The sequence below is a fragment of the Phyllobates terribilis genome, unplaced genomic scaffold (assembly GCF_046119375.1).
Source record: "Phyllobates terribilis strain yellow unplaced genomic scaffold, ASM4611937v1 Scaffold_5__5_contigs__length_657084704, whole genome shotgun sequence".
Taxonomy (NCBI): Eukaryota; Metazoa; Chordata; class Amphibia; order Anura; family Dendrobatidae; genus Phyllobates; species Phyllobates terribilis.
Window position 1 is genome coordinate 173708124 of NW_027362765.1, and position 19547 is coordinate 173727670.

Genomic DNA, 19547 nt, shown 5'->3' on the forward strand with positions numbered 1-19547 from the left:
AGCACTACCAGTATATGGCTCTCCCATTCGGTCTAGCCATAGCTCCAAGGGTATTTACCAAAATAATTTCAGAGGTAACTGCATACCTGAGAGAACAAGATGTACTGATTGTCCCATACCTGGACGATTTTCTGATAACAGACAGTTCTTTCCAGCAGTGCAGGGACCAACTATCGAGGGTCATGGATTCCTTGATCAGCTTAGGTTGGCTTTTAAACCTAGAAAAATCCAGAACCAAGCCCCACCAAGTACAGGAATATCTAGGCTTCATACTAGATGCGAAAAATCAAGAATGTCGTCTCCCGGCTGGGAAGATTCAAAAGATCATAGCCCAAGCTTCTCAGGTAAAGGATCACCCATCGATGTCTTTACAAAAAGCTATGTCCCTCCTGGGTTCCTTGACCACCTGTTTTCCGGCTGTTCAATGGGCTCAGATACATACCAGACAGTTGCAGTGGGAGATTCTAGGAGACGAAAGCTCTCTAAAAAGGCACTTACAAAGTCAGCTAACTTTGTCAGAAAAAACTACGTCTTCTCTGGGATGGTGGATGAGGGCGGACAATTTAACCCGGGGTATTCCGTGGGTGACTTCAGACCATCAGATCCTGACCACAGATGAAAGCCGCAGGGGCTAGGGGGCTCACTGGAACGATCAGGGGGCTTGGACAAAGGATCTGAGTTCGGCATCCTCAAACATGAAACAATTGCTAGCAGTGGAATTCGCTCTTTTCGAATTCCTGGATTATCTGCGGGGTCACCACGTAAGCGTGTTCTCGGACAACCAGGTTGTAGTGGCATACTTGAAACACCAGGGGGGTACCCGGTCCCGTCCTCTGATGCTAGTGGCAGAGTCTATCTTTCAGTTAGCTGAAAGCAATCTGAAGTCCCTGTCGGCCCTACACATGAGGGGGGTAGAAAATTGCAGGGCAGACTACCTGAGCAGAACCCAGCTGAGAGGGCGAATGGGAATTGAAGGAATCAGTGTTGAGTCAGATTGTAAATATGTGGGGTCGTCCTACTATAGACCTATTCGCCAACAGTCAGAACAGGAAAGTGGAGGCGTTCTGGTCAATAGACCCCAGAGGGAATCCTGTAGCGTTGCTCGTCTTCACGATTCCATGGAATTTCCCTCTAGGCTACGCCTTTCCTCCGATTGCTCTGATTCCGGCAGTTCTGAAACAGATCAGGACGGACGGAGCAAAAGTGATCTTCATAGCCCCCTTTTGGCCAAAGAGGACATGGTTCTCTTGGTTGAGGATGATGTCCATCTCAGACCCCTGTGTTCTCCCGTAACCTCCGGACCTTCTTTCTCAGGGGCCAGTCTGTCATCCTCGGGTAAAAAAGTAGCATATGATGGCCTGGAATTTGAAAGGGCTCTCCTGAGGAATAAAGGTTTTTCCCCAAATTTAATCTTCACACTACTACAAAGTAGGAAGCCAGTAACCACCAGACTTGATGGGAAAACCTGGAGGAAGTTCCTTTCATCGTCCGTTCCGGGTTGGATGGAGGGGTTCCATTGTCTGCCATCTTAGAATTGCTGCAGAAGGGGTTGGAAAGGGGCCTAGCCACGAGTACCCTGAAAGTTCAGATCGCAGCATTGGGTGCTCTATATCACTGCGACCTGGCTAGGAATAGATGGATAACAAGGTTCGTCAGGGCATTGGCTAGATCTAGACCTATCCCCTCTCGGATCACGCCTCTTTGGGATCTAAACTTAGTTCTCACAGCTCTAACCCAGCCTCCCTTTGAGCCCTTGGCAGATGCATCTTATAAGAACCCTGTCCCTTAAAACATCACTACTAGTAGCCCTCACGTCAGCACGCAGGGTCAGTGATATCCAGGCTTTATCTGCAGGCCCTCCATACACACAAATCTTGGAGGATAAAATTGGCATTAAAACAGACCCAGCATACCTACTAAAAGTGGTGTCACGTTTTCATAGGTGGCAGGAGATCTCCCTCCCTTCTTTTTGCCCCAACCCCAGAAACAAGGGACTTACATATACTAGATGTCAGAAGGTGCCTAATCCAGTACCTAGCGGCCACACAGGAGTGTAGGAAGGACAAGGCTCTCTTTGTGTGCTTTCAGGTCCTCGAAAGGGGCGGAAAGCTTCTAAAGGCACGTTGGCGCGATGGATTAGAGACGCACTCACCCGGTCATACTCCTCACGTGGGGAAGCCACCCCGGAGAATCTGAAGCCTCACTCGAAGAGAGCAGTAGCAGCCTCCTGGGCGGAAAGAGTTGGGACTTCGATAGAACAGATATGTAGAGCTGCTACATGGTCATCTCCTTCTACATTCTTTAATCATTATCGGCTGGACTTAGCCTCTTCTTCAGACCTTACTTTTGGTAGAAGGGTTCTGGACGCATTGGTCCCTCCCTAATGTTACATTTCTCTGTAATTCTCTCCGTGGTGCCATCATGGGGGAAGGAGAAAGACGTAGTTACTTACCGGTAACGGGACTTCTCAGAGCCCACGACGGCACCTATACATTCCCTCCCTTCACACATTGGTGTGCACACTTTTGTAGTTCCTGATAAGCATCATAATAATATGGTATATTGTGTTACTAACCTGGAGGTCCTCTCGTGCTCCGTAAACAACTGATGCAGGTGATTCCATAATTTTTTCCTCAGAATTGAGTGATTCCATAATTTTTTCCCTCTGCTTGGTCTGAAAGAAATTACCCTTACTGAGTACCACATTTTTTTTCTTGATTTCTTTTAATGTTTGTTAAAGCCCTAAAGTTGCCATTTGAAATGACTTTAGTTTTGTGCCATGCCTGTGATCTGCTTTTTTTCAACAACATTAAACAACTGAATGAACATCCTCCGAGCCCGGTGATTCCATAATTTTTGCCAGGGGTTGTACTTCTACATTGGCAGATCAAGCTGTCGGATATTCCAATCCGAATTCAGTTTGACGCCACCATGTAGCTTACATCAGCCCTCAAAGAGGGATTCTGAACAGTCAAGCAATGCAGAGGCCTCACATATTATCGACTGGGCTGAACAAAGAATCCAAACCATTGCAGAGATCCACATTCCGGGAGTAGATAACTGGGCCACAGACTTTATAAGTCACAAAACTTAAACAGCGGGAGAGTGTTGTCTGCACTCGACCATCTCCAATCAAATCTGCCTGCAGTTTGGCACTCCAGACACAATAACTAAGTTCACTAATTACTGTCCAGAACTCACGACCTGTTAGCGGTCACAGCTAATGCTCTGGCGATTCTTTGGTCTAAATTTTCCTTCCCTTATCTGTTCCTATTTCTGCTACTCAAGTTGTTCAAGAAGATCAAGTCAGAAGGAAGTCCCATCATCCTCGTGGCCCCACACAGGTCCAGAAGATCATGGTACGCTGAAGTGGTCAACCGCCTCGGAGATGTTCTGTGGAGACTTCCGGATGGATCAGACCTCCTCTACCAATGTCCTCTCTTTCACCCGAATTCTTGGTCTCTCAATTTACTGGCATGCCTATTGAAGCCGCAGTTTCTAAAATACTTAGGTTTATCTGCAAATTGCCTCTTCAGAGAAAAAGAGGACTTGAACTCTATAGTGCCACCTGTTGGAAGCAGCAATCCTACAGGTCACAATCAACCCTTTAACGAGTCGTGCAATATGACTTAGGATAAAAGCCAAATCAGAATCTCAATTTGCAGACATGGTGTTTCGGGCTGTTGGCCCTCATCAGTGCCAAGTATGAGAACTAATTTGACTAGATGAGAGGTTCTGGACTGAGGTCTAACATTTCTCCTTGTGGAGAGTGACTTACCGGCTCTGGCACGTCAAGGTAAGGAGGCTTATTCGCTGTGCAATGCTCCTCTGGGAAATTTTATATGTAAATTGCCTCTTCAGAGAAAAAGAGGACTTGAACTCTATAGCGCCACGTATTCGAAGCAGCAATAATACAAGTCACAATCAACCCTTGGCAATTTGCATATAAAATTTCCCAGAGGAGCATTGCACGGCGAATAAGCCTCCTTACCTTGACGTGCCAGAGCCAGTATGTCACTCTCCACAAGGAGAAACGTTATCCCTTAGACCTAGGTTTATCTGATCAGGTTGAAATGGTCATGATCAAGGCACGGAAGCCATCCTCGCCTTGTATCTACCATCCTACCTGGAAGGCCTTCTTCCGCTGGTGTGAATCTCATGAGGTCACCCACTATGGTTTTTTCCCTACCTTCCTTTCTCGCATTCCTGCAGCTGGGCCTTGAGTCTGGCTTAGCCCTCAGCTTTCTTAAGGGCCAGGTTTCAGCACCTTGTCCATTTTTTCCAGAAGGATCTGGCTTCAATATTTCAAATCAGGACTGTTCTTCAGGGTGTGGCCCACTCTATTCCTTCTTACTGGGCTTCCTTGGATCTCTGGGATCTTAACCTGGTTCTCACCATTTTCCCGCTCTGGCTTTCCTGGAAAGTGGTGTTTCTGATTGCTATCGATGCCATCAGGCAAGTATCAGAACTTGTGGCTCTATCCTGCCCTTCACTTTTTCTCGTCCTTCACAAGGTAGTCTTGCATCCAGTACCTTTGTTCCTTCCCAAGGTGGTTTCTTCCACCTTAATGAAGAGATCATTCTTCCTTGTCCTAATCAAACAGAGAAATCCTCACTGTTTGAATCTGGTCAGAGCTGTGCGTGACCACTTCCTTCAGACGTTCAGATTCCTTGTTTGTCTTTCCAGAAGGACCTTGCCGAGGTCTCTCTGCCCCAGATGTGATCCTTGCCCATTCTGCCATTCTGGAAGCTTATTAAAGCCAATAACAAAGTGCTCCCCAGCTGGGGATCAAGTCTTATTCCACTCAGCCCAAGAAGGCCCCACGGCTTATCAGGCATTGACCTTGCAGCTTTGTAAGGCAGCTACATGGTCCTTTGTCATTACTTTCGCCTCTGCGGATTTGAGTCTGGACAGAAAGGTGCTGCAAATGGCAGTCGCTTGGGTTACTACTTGCCTTACACAACTGTATATATTTCTCGCCCTAGGGACTGTTTTGGGACGTCTCATGGTTTCCTGTGTTCCTCATTGAAGCGCCAGAGAAGAGAGGATTTTTGGATTTGCCATAAAGTTCCTTTCGCGTAGCCTTCATTGAAGTCCTGTTGGGCATGTGTGTATTTGTAATTATTTTCTGCTTTTCCTAATGCTTTTTTCCCCTAACTGCATTGCTTAATTTTCAATGGGCAGGTATAGCCTGCTGAAGAGGAGCTGACTTTTTTTTCCCTTAAGGTTGTAATTGTTAGGGTAAGGCCAGGACCCCATTATCCGTATTTGGTCAGTATTTTTTCTCAGGAGTGGAAGCCAAAACCAGGTGAGGAACAATCAGAGAAAATGTGTAATAGAAACAAGTCACCAATTCTGCATTTATCACCCACTCCTGGTTTTGGTTCCCACTTCTGAGAAAAAAAACTGACCAAATACTGATAGTGGGGCCGTGGCCTAAGCCTTCGGCCAGAAGAAATGTACACCCATGGTTTCCTGTGTCCCCAATGAAGTCTAAGAGAAAGGGATTGTATGGTAAGTTAAAAAATCCTCTTTTTATCTGCTACAGATCTAACAGTTCTCTGAATGTTGAGCTATGTATAACCCAGCCCACACCACTGATAGGCAGAAATATGCCAATAAGTGGTGGGGTTATACCAAGCTTATGAATATGCTTGACTACTGTCCTGGCCGCATGTTTACTACTTCTCTATTGATAATTTCCTGCTGATAAAACAGGGACTTTATCAAAACTACCGCAAGCAGCCCAGTGAGTGACATATTGCTGGAATTAGTGTTTCCGTATTATGCTGCTCTTATATTAGGTGGCAAAAACCTGGTGACCGATTCCTATTATCAGTCCCTTTTATAAGAGACACCCATTTAACAGTGTGTTGCAACTTCTTGGTCTACAGCAATTTGTCTTGTCATGTATCCCACTAGGTGTTGAATTTTTGTCCTATGTGGACAAGAAAAATTCTCATAATTGATGCATATTAGATGACGCGAATAACTTGCACTGAACTACACATTTTACTTCATACTGGGGATGCTTTCTTGCATGATGAACGTAAATGTCCTTCTGCCACAATATAAACAGCTGCCAGGAAGAGATGTACTTTGTTGGCTATAAGTAAGTTTTTATGAATAGACGGGTAACTTTGGATACAGTATTTTTCCTAGACTTTGCACACTTATTTGACACTTCCATATAAATGCCTAATTGATAAATTAAGGTCTGCAATCTTAGAAAATAAGCAGTGGCGTAACCAAAGTCTGATGGGCCCCGGTGCAAGATTTATTCCCCCCCCCCCCATCCTGAATAAATTGTGTGTGTATATATATCTATATATATATATATCTATATATATATTCGTCTTATCCCGTCTGTCCAGGAAATCCCGCGTCGCTCATTGGTCCGGCAGCGGCCAATCAGCGCCGCAGAATTTATGAAAAAAGATGGCGGCCATTAGCGGCTCATCCGCGGGACGGAGCTCAGCAGCGATGCAGCCAGGAGATGAGCGCCGCGAGGCGCTCATCTCCCGGCCGGTACCAGCAGAAGGACCTCGACCGCCGGACCCATCTGCGGGACGGAGATGCAGCCGGGAGATGACCGGCGCGAGGTACTCATCTCCCGGCCGGTAGCAACGGAAGGACCGCCGGCGTCGCTGACCTCCATGCGGAAGAGAGGACCGGGGAGCGCCGCTGTGGGTCGGGATACTTCTGCTGCGAGCGCCCGCTCATGTCCCGGGTTCTCGCAGCGGAAGTACCCGCACAGGCAGCGCCGCTCCCCGGTGCTCACCAAGACTATTCGATGATTGGTCGTGGTCTTCGGACCCGACCAATCACTGATCTTAGCGCAAAAGTTAAACACCGCTGTGCTGATTGGTCGCGGACGCTGCCCGCGACCAATCACCGATTTGGGCGCCACATTTAAATATCGGCCGCGACCAATCAGCACAGCGGTGTTTAAATGTGGAGCCAAGATCGGTGATTGGTCGCGGCCGATATTTAAATTTGGCGCCAAAATCTGTGATTGGTCGCGGGCAGCGTCCGCGACCAATCAGCACAGTAGTGTTTAACTTTGGCGGCAAGATCAGTGATTGGTCGCGGACCAAGACTGCGACCAATCACCGATTTGTGCGGCACATTTAAATAGCGGCCGCGACCAATTGGATGTCAGCGCCGGTCCTCCCTTCCCACCCTAGCCGCAAGGATGTCAGCGGCGCTGCCTGTGCGGATTGTTCCGCTGCGAGAACCCGGGACATGAGCGGGCGCTCGCAGCAGAAGTATCCCGACCCGCAGCGCCGCTCCCCGGTCCTCCCTTCACACCCTAGCCGCTGATGTCCCCACAGTATCTGCATGGTGTTACAAAGGTCCGGACATTTGTGTTAAAAATCGCTGATTGGTCGCTGGCGCTGCCCGCGACCAATCACCGATTTGGGCGCCAAATTTAAATATCGCCCGCGACCAATCACCGATCTTGGCTCCAAATTAAACACCGCTGTACTGATTGGTCGTGGACGCTATTTAAATGTGGCGCCAAAATCGGTGATTGGTCGCGCCCAGCGTCGGCGACCAATCAGCACAGCGGTGTTTAAATGTGGAGCCAAGATCGGTGATTGGACGCGGCAGATATTTAAATTTGGCGCCCAAATCGGTGATTGGTCGCGGGCAGCGCCAGCGACCAATCAGTGATTTTTAACACAAATGTCCGGACCTTTGTAACACCATGCAGATACTGTGGGGACATCAGCGGCTAGGGTGTGAAGGGAGGACCGGGGAGCGGCGCTGCGGGTCGGGATACTTCTGCTGCGAGCAGTCTCTCATGTCCCGGCTTCTCGCAGCGGAAGTAGCGGTACAGGCAGCGGCGCTCCCCGGTCCTCACTAATACGATTCCGCTCCCCGCTCCTCACCAATACGATTCGCTGATTGGTCGCGTGCGGAGAGCGCGACCAATCAGTGATCTTGGCGCTAAAGTTAAACACCGCTCTGCTGATTGGTCGCGGACGCCAGACGCGTCCAATCTGCGAGATTGGCGCCAAATTTAAACAACACTCTGCTGATTGGTCACGGCCGGCCAAAGCGACCAATCAGCGAGATGTCCGGCAAATTTAAATGCCGCTCTGCTGATTTATCGCGGCCGGCCACCGCGACCAATCAGCGAGATTGCCGCCAAATTTAAACAACGCTCTGCTGATTGGTCGATTCTATCGCCAAATTTAAACAAGCTCTCCGGTCCTCACTAACACAGTTCGCTGATTGGTCACGGGTAGCGGCCGCGACCAATCACCGATATTGCTGCCAAATTTAAACACCGTTTTGCTGATTGCGTCCGGTCGGCCGCATACATATTCTAGAATACCCGATGCATTAGAATCGGGCCACCATCTAGTATATATATATATATATATACATACAGTTATATACATACATATATATACAGCTCTGGCAAAAATCAAGAGACCACTGAACAGTTTTCTATTGGAAAGCATGCCAAGACACATGAAAGCTGTGATTAAAAATCATGGTTAGTCCACCAAATATTGATTTCTAAACTCTTCCTGAGTTAAAACATGAGTAATTTGAGGTCTGAAAGCACGGTTTCTTTGTTAGTATTTTGACGCTTTATTATTTGCTGCAAATAAATACAACATTTTTAGCTTTGAATTTCGGATACATGTTGTCAGTAGTTTATAGACTAAAACAACAATGTACATTTTACTCAAAAATATACCTATAAAAAGAAAAATCAGAGAAACTGAAAATCTTGCAGTGGTCTCTTAATTATTGCCAGAGCTGTATATATTATATATAATTATAATGCACCCTTCATCCTGGTATATTTATCCCCCATCTTGGTATGTTCCCCGTTCTGCTGCTGTTCTTTAATGTATAGAAAAAATAAACCATTATACTCACCAGGGGCATACATAGAAGTCATGCGGCTCCATAGCAGAAGTATAATGCACCCTCTATGGTCCTCCATATAGAATAATGCGTCCCCTAGTCTTCCATATACAGTCCTGCTCATCGTTATTGGCACCCATGAAGTTTAAGTACATAGTGTGGAATATCTCCTGAAAAAAATGAATCAAGTGAAAGTTTTTTGTATAGAGCAGTCCTGTTAAATACAAAAGAGCAAATTATGAACAATAATTTAAAACAAAAAACAATGGGAGGGAAAAATATAAAGAATCTAAAGCTTGCTGTGTCACTGGTATTGGCACCCTTTACATTAAATTAGTATAGAAACACATTTTGACTCGCCTGTGGTAAATCACAAAAGAGATTCACCTATGATTAATTGTCGGTGTCAAAGTCACATGAATTAGCCAATGAATGATGACTTCAGTGTTTTAAAAACCACATGGTAGGCCCTGTTCCTTTGTCACAATGGTGAAGACAAAGGAGCTGTCTGAGGACATCAGAACTTAGCAAACACAAAACTTCCAAAGGGTATAAGGCCATCTACAAAGACCTTGGTATCCCAGTTTCAACAGTCAGCAATGATATTACGAAGTTTGCCAAGCATGGAACCGTCAAGATCCTCCCTGGACATGGGGGAAAGATGAAAATTGACAAGAGATGGTGGAAAAAAACACCATGTCAAAAATCCAAAGACCTGAAGGCCAACCTGGAACAGTCTGGGGTCATGGTTTCAACAAGTACCATACGCCGCACACTAAACCAAGCAGAGCTTTATGGGCAAAGGCCAAGGAAGAAACTGTTGCTGAAAAAAAGACCTAAAAAGGAACGACTGATCTTTGCCAATGAGTACCTTGACAAACTACAATCCTTCTGGGAAAATGTTCTGTGGACAGATGAAACAAAAATAGAGCTTTTCGGCAATGCAAAGAAACAGTTTGTTTACAGACGGCGCAATGAAGCTTATAAAGAAAAGAGCACCTTACCAACAATAAAGCATGGTGGCGGATCCATAATGCTGTGGGGTTGCTTTGCTGCATCTGGTACTGGAGGCCTTGATCGTATCACAGGAATCATGAAATCAGAGAATTATCAAGAGATTTTAGAGCAAAATTTCCTACCGAGTGTAAGAAAACTTGGTTTGAGTCAAAGATCATGGGTCCTCCAGCGGAGAATAACTAAAAGCGCACATCCAAAAGTACACAGGAATGGTTGAAAAAGAAAAATGTACTGTTTTTAAATGGCCAGCAATGAGTCCTGACCTCAATCCCATTGAAAATCTTTGGTGTGAACTGAAATTTGCCATTGGGAAAAAGAACCCTGCAAACATTCAAGAGCTTGAACAAACTGCAAAGGAAGAGTGGGAGAAAATTCCAGCTGAGAAGTGCAAGAAGCTTATAGATGGCTACAGAAACGTTTGGAGGCTGTCAGCAATGCCAAAGGGTGTGCAACCAAGTATTAATTAGGGATGCCTTTGTTGCTGCACATGCTGTTTATTTTGTTTTTCCTTTGAAATTGCAATGTGGAAGTTGAAAAACAATGTTTTATTGTTGTATTACTTTGGATCACTAATTAAAAAATCCAGAGGATATAGCTTTGGTACATTTCCATTTATTTCTGAAGATATTGTACAGTCTATGAAAAAAATGAAGGGGTGCCAATAATGGTGAGCAGCACAGTAATATACTGCACAGCCCATAGTCATCCATGTTCTATAATGCACGACCCATAGTCATCCATTATTATTTTACTCACTTATATAGCACCATTAATTCCACAGCGCTTTACAGATATTATCGGTACTGTCCCCATTGGGGCTCACAATCTATAACAAAAAACCTTCCCTTTGGTCCCCCGGCGCGTGGCGTCTTCTTGTGAAGCCGGCAGCTGACTTCGGCATGCGACGGGAGCGTAAGACATCACTACCATGCATGCTCTGATTGGCCAGCAGTGCGTATGCCGCAATACACTTCAACTGGATGTGGGTCTGTGGTCGCATATCCAGTTGAAGTGTCTGCTGGTGTTAGCAGGCCCGATCGTGACAGCGACCGCTGCAACAGCGATCGTTATGCCCCTGTAAATAAGATTTGAAATTAGATTGAAAATTTATTTAACGATTGTACCTGAGTGTTGTGGTGATTAAACACTACTCTAAATGGTTTCCAGTTGGCAGATGAGGCTTAACATGGAGAAATGTAAAGTTATACATTTGGGCACTAATAATCTCCGGGCTCCATATGATATAGGGGGAGTGAAATTAGGAGAGTTACTAGTAAACAAGGATGTACTTGTAGATCTCAGACTAAATAACAGCATGCAATGTCAATCAGGCCAGCAGTATACTATCATGTATGAGGCATCCACTTGAGGGACAGTTATTTAATACCAATTTCCTGGATGTCCCTGCTGACAGCACCACTTGGAGGTAGTCCTTATCTTTGGTAGGGACAGGAACACAGAAGAGGTTAAATAGCCCCTGCCTCAACCACCCACCAGTGTTTTTCCTGCCCCTATTAGGGACAGACGTATGAGAGGAGCGCTCTGTGGGCAAGAAGAACTTACTTTGTGTTGCCGAGCTCAGGAGGATTGAAGGGGTTCATCCTTTTCCTTCCTTCTGGGGTATGGTCTGGGGGCAGACACCTCTCTGGGTAAAGGTCCCTCAGCCTTCCAGTTGAGCGGGGTTACTCCTGGCTCCAGCTGATTCCCTTTCTGGAGGGCTCTCGGCTTCCTGATGGCTAATCCTCGCAGCACTCGCGTAGAGAGGAGATTCAGCCCTGATGATGCGCCTGGCGTATTCCAGTGTGGAGCGACACGTGAGTCCTCTATTGCATGGAGTGAGCACCAGGATGAACCCACGCTTCTGGGTTTGGGGAGTTAGTGCAGGAGAAGTCTCCCCTGGCGTGAGATCCAGCTATATCTCATGGGTGAGTGGTTCGAATTATGGGGCAACGAGAAGCAGATTAGGCTATTCCTGACTAATCAAAAGGAAGCCAGGTGAGAAGTAAAATATTTATTTCTCTTCCTTGGGGCCGACCTTTACCAGTGCAACTGTCTGCTAGCAGTACAGGCGCAAAGTCTTGGCCGTCCTGAGGTTCCTACAGAGCCATGCCTTGATCAAGTGAGTGGAGTCTGGGGGTGGAGATCACCCTACCTTATTACCTCTGGTAGCTATACTGTATTATTGCTCTTTTTCCTAGGACAAATAAAACCCTAAAAAAACTACTATTTCTAAGAAGAGAGTCAAAAATGTGTCACAGGAAACCTGAAGCTACCAGAGGCATACAGGAAGCAGCTATGTTCGGAATGCATTTCTAAAATAGTTAAAGAAGAACGTTCCTCTTTTATGCCCGATATGACGGCTACGATTAGGGAAGAGGTCCAGAACTCCGTATTTGGTCTTGTCCCCCCCCCCAGTCTACTCGTCAAAAAACTTCCAAATGGGACATGTGTTCAAGTTCAGAGAAGGGTGAGATATCTTACTACTCCAACCCTGAGCAGGAAGAGTATGAAAGTATTACCCCAATATTGCCAGAAGAAAAAAATAAATACTCTTTCTCATCAGAAAATACGGATACGCTTCTACAAGTGGTTAGAAGCACCACCACTCACGAATCCCCATCAATTCAAGACAAAATGTTTGGGAGTCTAAGGTCTCAGAGAAACAGTCTTTCCGATTAAGAAACACATTAGAACAATGATCCTAAAGGAATGAGAAGATGTGGAAAAGAGGCTGGTTATTCCTAGGGATTTTAAAGCCCAACTTCCATTTGAACCAGAAGATGTCTAAATGTGGGAGGAGATCCCTAAAATTGATATTCCCGTGGTTAGAGTAGCAAAGAAGACATCAATTTCGTTCAAGTCTAAAAAATCCTATGGATAGGAAAACAGACGGGTTGCTCAAAAGAATCTGGAAGACCTGTTCAACAATAATTAGGGCCAATATTGCTGCCACCTCGGTGGCTAGATCTATGCAGTTATAGATAGATGAATTAGAAGGCCACCTAAGGAAGAAAACTATAGGAAGATATACTGGAATCTTTACCCTTACTTATAATGGCAATAAGCTGCATGGCAGACGCTTCGGCAGAGTCAGTCCAGCTTGCAGCAAGGAACGGCGTACTTTCCAATGCCGCTAGGCAATCTATATGGCTTAAGACATGGTCTGGAGATGGCTTATTTTTTGAATGGCTATGTTCCATTCCCTTTTCTTGTCTCCAAGTTGGTCCAGTACTAGACGAATGTCATGCAGGGTGTGGGAAAGACTTAGTGCAACACAGAAGTAAGAGGGAAAGGGAGCCCAGACACTAGGGAAATGGGGGAGTGGAGACCTCCTAGTCTGGTCTAGTGTCACCCTGTCTCAACTACCGTCCCTATATTGGCTCTTCACCAATCACTGCACGCGTGCCTCGCCCTGACTTTCCCTGGCATATGGCTAAGGGTATTGAAGGGAGGAGATGAGCACTAGTCGATCTCCACTAAACTCTATAGACAAAAAGGGTAGACAAGCAGGGGGGGTTGCTTCGCTTTAGACGACTCCAGCCAAATGCGCACACGGCCTCAAGCTTCAGAGAGGATGAAGTACTGCTCTTGCTAAAGCCTTACAAGTAGTGATGAAAATCGCCGGCACCTCCCTCTCAGACACACCAGGTATTTATACACTCAAGCCAGAGAGCTAATTAGCCAGAGGGAGGTAGCTGCTGGGTCCTAGAGACACCCAACCTCTAACAAGATGTCTGTAATGGCAAACGTAGAGATCTCCTGCAACCAACTGCAGGGCGACTGTCACCTGTGACACACCCATGGCAACAATTTTCTGGAGAAGGCCTCCAATAGCAAAAGAGGATTTCCAGAAGAGAAACCAAACAGTGTCTTCCTTTTGAAAACCCGATCCCGTCAAAAGCAAGACTATAGGGGAAAGGAAAGACTGGTAGATGTAGATGGAGCTACCCCAAGGGAGGTAAATTAAAAAAATCTCTTTTCAATCCAGGTGCTGGCACAGGAAGACAATAACGCCAGAGAAGTGGGGGGCAGGGGGTCAATGCTTCGGTTTTTTTTTCTCAAGGATAGAGAGAGGTCTCTCAGAACCAATGGGTACTTCAGACAATCTCAGAGGGCTAAAAGATAGAGTTCACTCAGAACCCCCTAAAAAGATTCTAGCTTACAACTGCCTAGTCCCCGAGAGTCTATAAAAGGCTGCAATGAGACATGGAAAGTCAATTAGGTTCAGGAGCAGTGGTGGTGGTACCAAAATCAGAATGGTATCTCGGCTACTATTCAAGTCTATTCTCAATAAAAAAAAACCCAGGGGCGACTTTTGGACCATTATGAATCTAAAATCCCTAAACTTATGGATTTCGTACTAAAAATTAAAAATGGAGTCAATAAGATCGACAATACACTAGATCTGAAGAAAGGCTATTATTACGTAGCCATTCATCCTTTCAGTCAAAAATATTTTAGGTTCACAGTAAATAAGGGGAGGTGATTCAGCATTTCCAGTTCCAGTCTCTTCCATTTTGTCTTTCCTCCGCTCCCAGCGTCTTCGCCAAGCTTATGGCAGAGATTATGGCCTTTCTAAGGAAAAAAAATATAATCATTATTCAATACTTTGACAACTTTCTTCTAGTGGCAGAGTCACCACAACAGCTAAGGGACCATCTAGTCTCAACCATCTCAGAACTAAGAAACCTGGGATGGCTTGTAAACTGGAAAAAATTGGATCTCAAACCAGGAAAACAAAAGGTTTTCCTTTTGGATTCATAGCGTTAGTCATCTTTCCTACCAGAGCGGAAGCAGGAGGAAAGCAGAACCAAAGTCCTCCCCTTCCAGAAAAGAGCATAAGTTTCCATCAGAGAAGCCATGAAAATCTTAGGCCTAATGAAATCTTATATACCATGCGTTCAGTGGAGTCAGTTCCACTCGAGAGTTACAACAGGAAAACTTAACTTCCTGGGACAAACAGCCGGACTGTTTGAACAAGAAAATAAAATTGTCAACAGAAGTAAAAATCCTCTAGATTGGTGGACCTCTTTGGGGAATCTTCAGAAGGGGAATCCATGGATTCGATCCCCATTTGTGACAGTCACTACTGATGTCAGCCGCAGCGGATGGGGAGCTTGTGTACAGGGTCGGTACCTTCAGGGCACTTGGCCAGCTTCAGTTCGTCTCAGATTACAGAGCGCTCTGAGCTGTCTGAGAGACGTTATAGAAATGTTAGGGTATCCTAAAGAACCAGTATGTCAGAATTCTAAAAGACAACGTCACAACAGTGTCTTTTCTCCATCAACAAGGAAGTCCAAGAGATCACCATCTTCAATCCTTAGCCTCGGAAATCTTTGTTTAGCTAGAGAATGCGGTTCTCTCCAGCTCAGCAATACATCTGGAAGGGTCTCACAATCAGGTAGTGGATTTTCTCAGTAAAGAAAAGGTGCAGTCATCAGAATGGGCACTGAACTTGGAAGTGTTTCATCAGTTAACCCAGCGCTGGGGTACTCCTCAGGTAGATATATTTGCCTCAAAGAAGAATGCAAGGTACAGGATTTTTTTCTTTAAATCCAAGAGACAGCATTGCTGGAATAGATTTTGATGTCCCAGAGGTGGAACATGAACCTGGCGTACGCCTTTCCATTGTTTCCCCTAATTTCAGCGGTACTGAGGAAGATTTGGGAAGACCAAGCCAAAGTAATCATAATGATTCAATTTTGGCTCAAAAGAAGTTGGTTCTCCCTGCTAGGGCAACTGGCTCTGGAGAGTCCCATCCTCTTACCATTGAGACAGAATCTTCTGTTTCAAGGACCCGTATACCATCACGATGTGGAGTTTCTGCGGCTATCAGCCTGGATCCTGAAAGGCAGATCCTGAGATCTCAAAGTCTTTCTGACTCAGTCATATCCACAATCTAGAAAAGTAGGAAACCTGTGACTTCGGTAATTTACACAAAAATCTGAAAGAAATATTGTTTGCAATATGGAGAATCAATATCTGATATCTCGTGTTCAAACATTCCAAAAATCCTGGACTTCCTCTAGTCTGGATTTGACAAAGTGCTAAAGCCTAATACACTGAAGGTTCAGATATCAGCCTTAATTGCCTTCCTGCATTATCCTCTAGCACAGTGTTCCCCAACTCCGGTCCTCAAGAGCCACCAACAGATCATGTTTTCAGGATTTCCTTAGTATTGCCCAGGTGATGGAATTCTTGCCTGTGCAGGTGAAGCAATTATCACCTGGTCAATACTAAGGAAATTCTGAAAACATGACCTGTTGGTGGCTCTTGAGGACCGGAGTTGGGGAACACTGCTCAAGCAGGTCATCCCTGGATTGAAAGGTTTATTAAAACTACAGGCAGACTTGGGCCCACAATAAAAAGCTCTGTCCCTCCATGGGATTTAAATCCGGTCCTAAACGCCCTTTGTAAGCCTCCATATGAGCCACTAGAAAGTGCAGCGCTAAGGTCACTCTCCCTGAAAACAGCAGTCCTAGTGGTTTTTACTTGAGCAAGGCGTATGGGAAGAGATTCAGGCTTTGTCTATCAAAGATTCCTATCTGAAGGTTATAGAGGACTGTATAATACTTATGTTGGATCCAGCATTTCTACCTAAAGTAGTAACAACCTTTCGTATGAGTCAAGACATCATCCTGCCCTCCTTCTGTCAAAATCACAAGGATCAGTGGGAGCTCTCTTTTCATTCATTGGATGTGAAAAGGGCAGTTCTTCAATACTTGGAGACGACAAAGGATTGATGAATAGATTCTATCCTCTTCATCCAATTTGGGAGAAAAAATTAAGGGAAAAGGGCTCCAAGATCTACTCTAGCAAGGTGGGTTATATCTGCAATCAGTCTAGCCTCAGAAGGAAGAACTCCTCCAGATAACATCAAGGCCCATTCGAGAGCAATCTCTACTTCATGGGCTGAGTGAGGCGGGGCCTCAGTGGACCAGATCTGCAGGGCAGCGACATGGTTAAGCCTTAACACCTTCTGCAGACCAGATATTATAAACTGCACCTCATGTTATGTCAGAAGATAGCCTTTGGAAGGAAGGTCCTCCGGGCAGTTATTCCACCGTGAATAGTTTCTCTGGTATTTCTCCTGATGGTGCTGTCAGGAGGGATGTCCTAGAAAGGGAGAATTACTCCTACTGGTAATTGTATTTCCAGGAGTACATCATGACAGCACCCCTTACACTCCATCCCTTGAAATTTCCTTTCTGCTATGTGAGGTAAAAGTACAGGTGCATCTCACTAAATTAGAATAACATAAAAAAATAATTTATTTCAGTTCTTCAATACAAAAATTGAAACTCATATTATATAGAGTCATTACAAACAGAGTGATCTATTTCAAATGTTTATTTCTGTTAATATTGATGATTATGGCTTACAGCCAATGAAAACACAAAAGTCATTATCTCAGTAAATTGGAATAATTAGCAAAAAAACACCTGCAAAGGCTTCCTAAGCATTTAAAAAGGTCCCTTAGTCTGTTTCAGTAGGCTCCACAATCATGGGGATGACTGCTAACTTGACATAACTTGAAATAAATGTACTTTTTGATGATATTCTAATTTAGTGAGATGCACCTGTGTGTAGGAGAAATTTGAATAACAGAATTGCATCCATCCTGGTGTGGTACTTGGAAAATCACCCATGGGTGGTTGAGGGAGGGGGCTTCTCTTGTGTTCCTGTCTCTGTGAAGGATTACATCCTGGTGGTGCTGTCATGATGGACATGGTAGGACTAATTCACCCTTTAAAATGTATTAGTGCAACCTCATTTGGAATATGCTGTTCCATTCTGGACACCAGTGCAGAGAAAGGATGACCTAAAGTTAGAAAAAGTACAAAGAGCCACATAACTGATCAGGGGTATGGAGAATCTTAGGAGAAATGTCCTAGGCAAAAAAATATGGTCAAAAGCTGTTTCATGTAAAACCTACTAAAAGGAAAAGTGAGCACTTTCTCTAACTGCAAAAAGATAGATTCAACTTCCAAAGGAGACAAGGCTTCTTTACCATAATAGTCCACCTTAGGAGCTTGTCACGGTAGGAACCATTGATGGTTTCAAAAAAGGATTAGATGCGTTTTTTTAAGAAAATAACTAATAATTATGTAAATGTGTAAAGTTCTTATCGGAATGTTTGGTGCAGTGGATCGATGACAACTGGGATCATGGGGGAAAGATTAGCTCTGATGGGGAAAACTGGATCATGTATTGTGGCTGTACATATACCCCATTCCTTTTATCATTTCCCATACATTGGTCGAACTAGATGGTTCTTTTTTTCAAGTGTATTTACACAAATATATATACAGTTTAAACCAGAAGTTTACATACACTATATAAAAAGACACACATGCATATTTTTCTCAATATCTGACATGAAATCAGAATAAACCTTTCCCGTTTTAGGTCAATTAGGATTACCATAACGTTTAATATTTGCCAAATGCCAGAATAATTAGAGAGAGAGAGAGAATGTTTTAAGGCATTTTTATTACTTCCTGCAAAGTCAATAGTTTACATACAAAGTCAATAGATTACTATGCCTGTAAACAATTCTGGACTGCCCATATAATGATGTCATGTGTTGGAAGCTTCTGATAGTTTTTTTGGCAACATTTGAGTTAATTAGAGACACACCTGTGGATGTATTTTAATGCACACCTGAAACACACTGCTTCTTGTGTAGCATCATGGGAAAGTCTAAAGAAATCAGCCAAGATATCAGGAAGATGTACTTGCACAAGTCTGGCTCATCCTTAGGTACAATTTCAAGATACCTGAAGGTGACTTGTTCATCTGTACAAACTATTATACGCAAGTACAAACAAGATGGGAGTGTCTAGCCATCATAAAGCTCAGGAAGGAGACGGGTTCTGTGTCCCAGAGATGAAAGTGTTTTGGTCCGACGTGTTGGGATGATGTTTTAAGGCGTAAAAACTTCCAAACGTAATGATGGTCATTATGCCCAAAAAGTTCCATTTTAGTTTCATCAGACCACAGGACATGTCTCCAAAAATTAAGGTCTGTGTTCCTGTGTGTGTTTGCAAACATTAATCTGGCTTATTTATGTTTTTTTTGGAGTAATAGCTTTTTCCTGGCAGAGTGGCCTTTCAGCCCATATTAATACAGTACTGTTTTCACTGTGGATATTGACACAATATTACCAGCTTCCGCTATCATCTTCACAAGGTCTTTTGCTTTTGTCCTTAGGTTGATATGCACATGTCGGACCAAAGCATGTTCATCTCTGGGACACAGAACCCGTCTCCTTCCTGAGTGGTATGATGACTGGACATTCCCATTTTATTTGTACTTGTGTATAATTGTTTGTACAGATGAACAACGCACCTTCAGGTATCTTGAAAATGTACCCAAGAATGAGCCAGACTTGTGCAAGTCCACAATTCTCTTCTTGATATCTTGGCTGATTTCTTTAGACTTTCCCATGATGCTTCACAAAGAAGCAGTGTGTAAACTTCTGGTTGGAACTGTATATATAGTATATTGTGACAGGGTCACTGTGAAAGGGTCAACAGTGAAACACAGGGGTGGCAGCTTCGCGTTGTGGGGTTGTTTTGCTGCAGGAGGGACTGGTGCACTTCACAAAATAGATGGCATCATGAGAAACGAAAATAAAG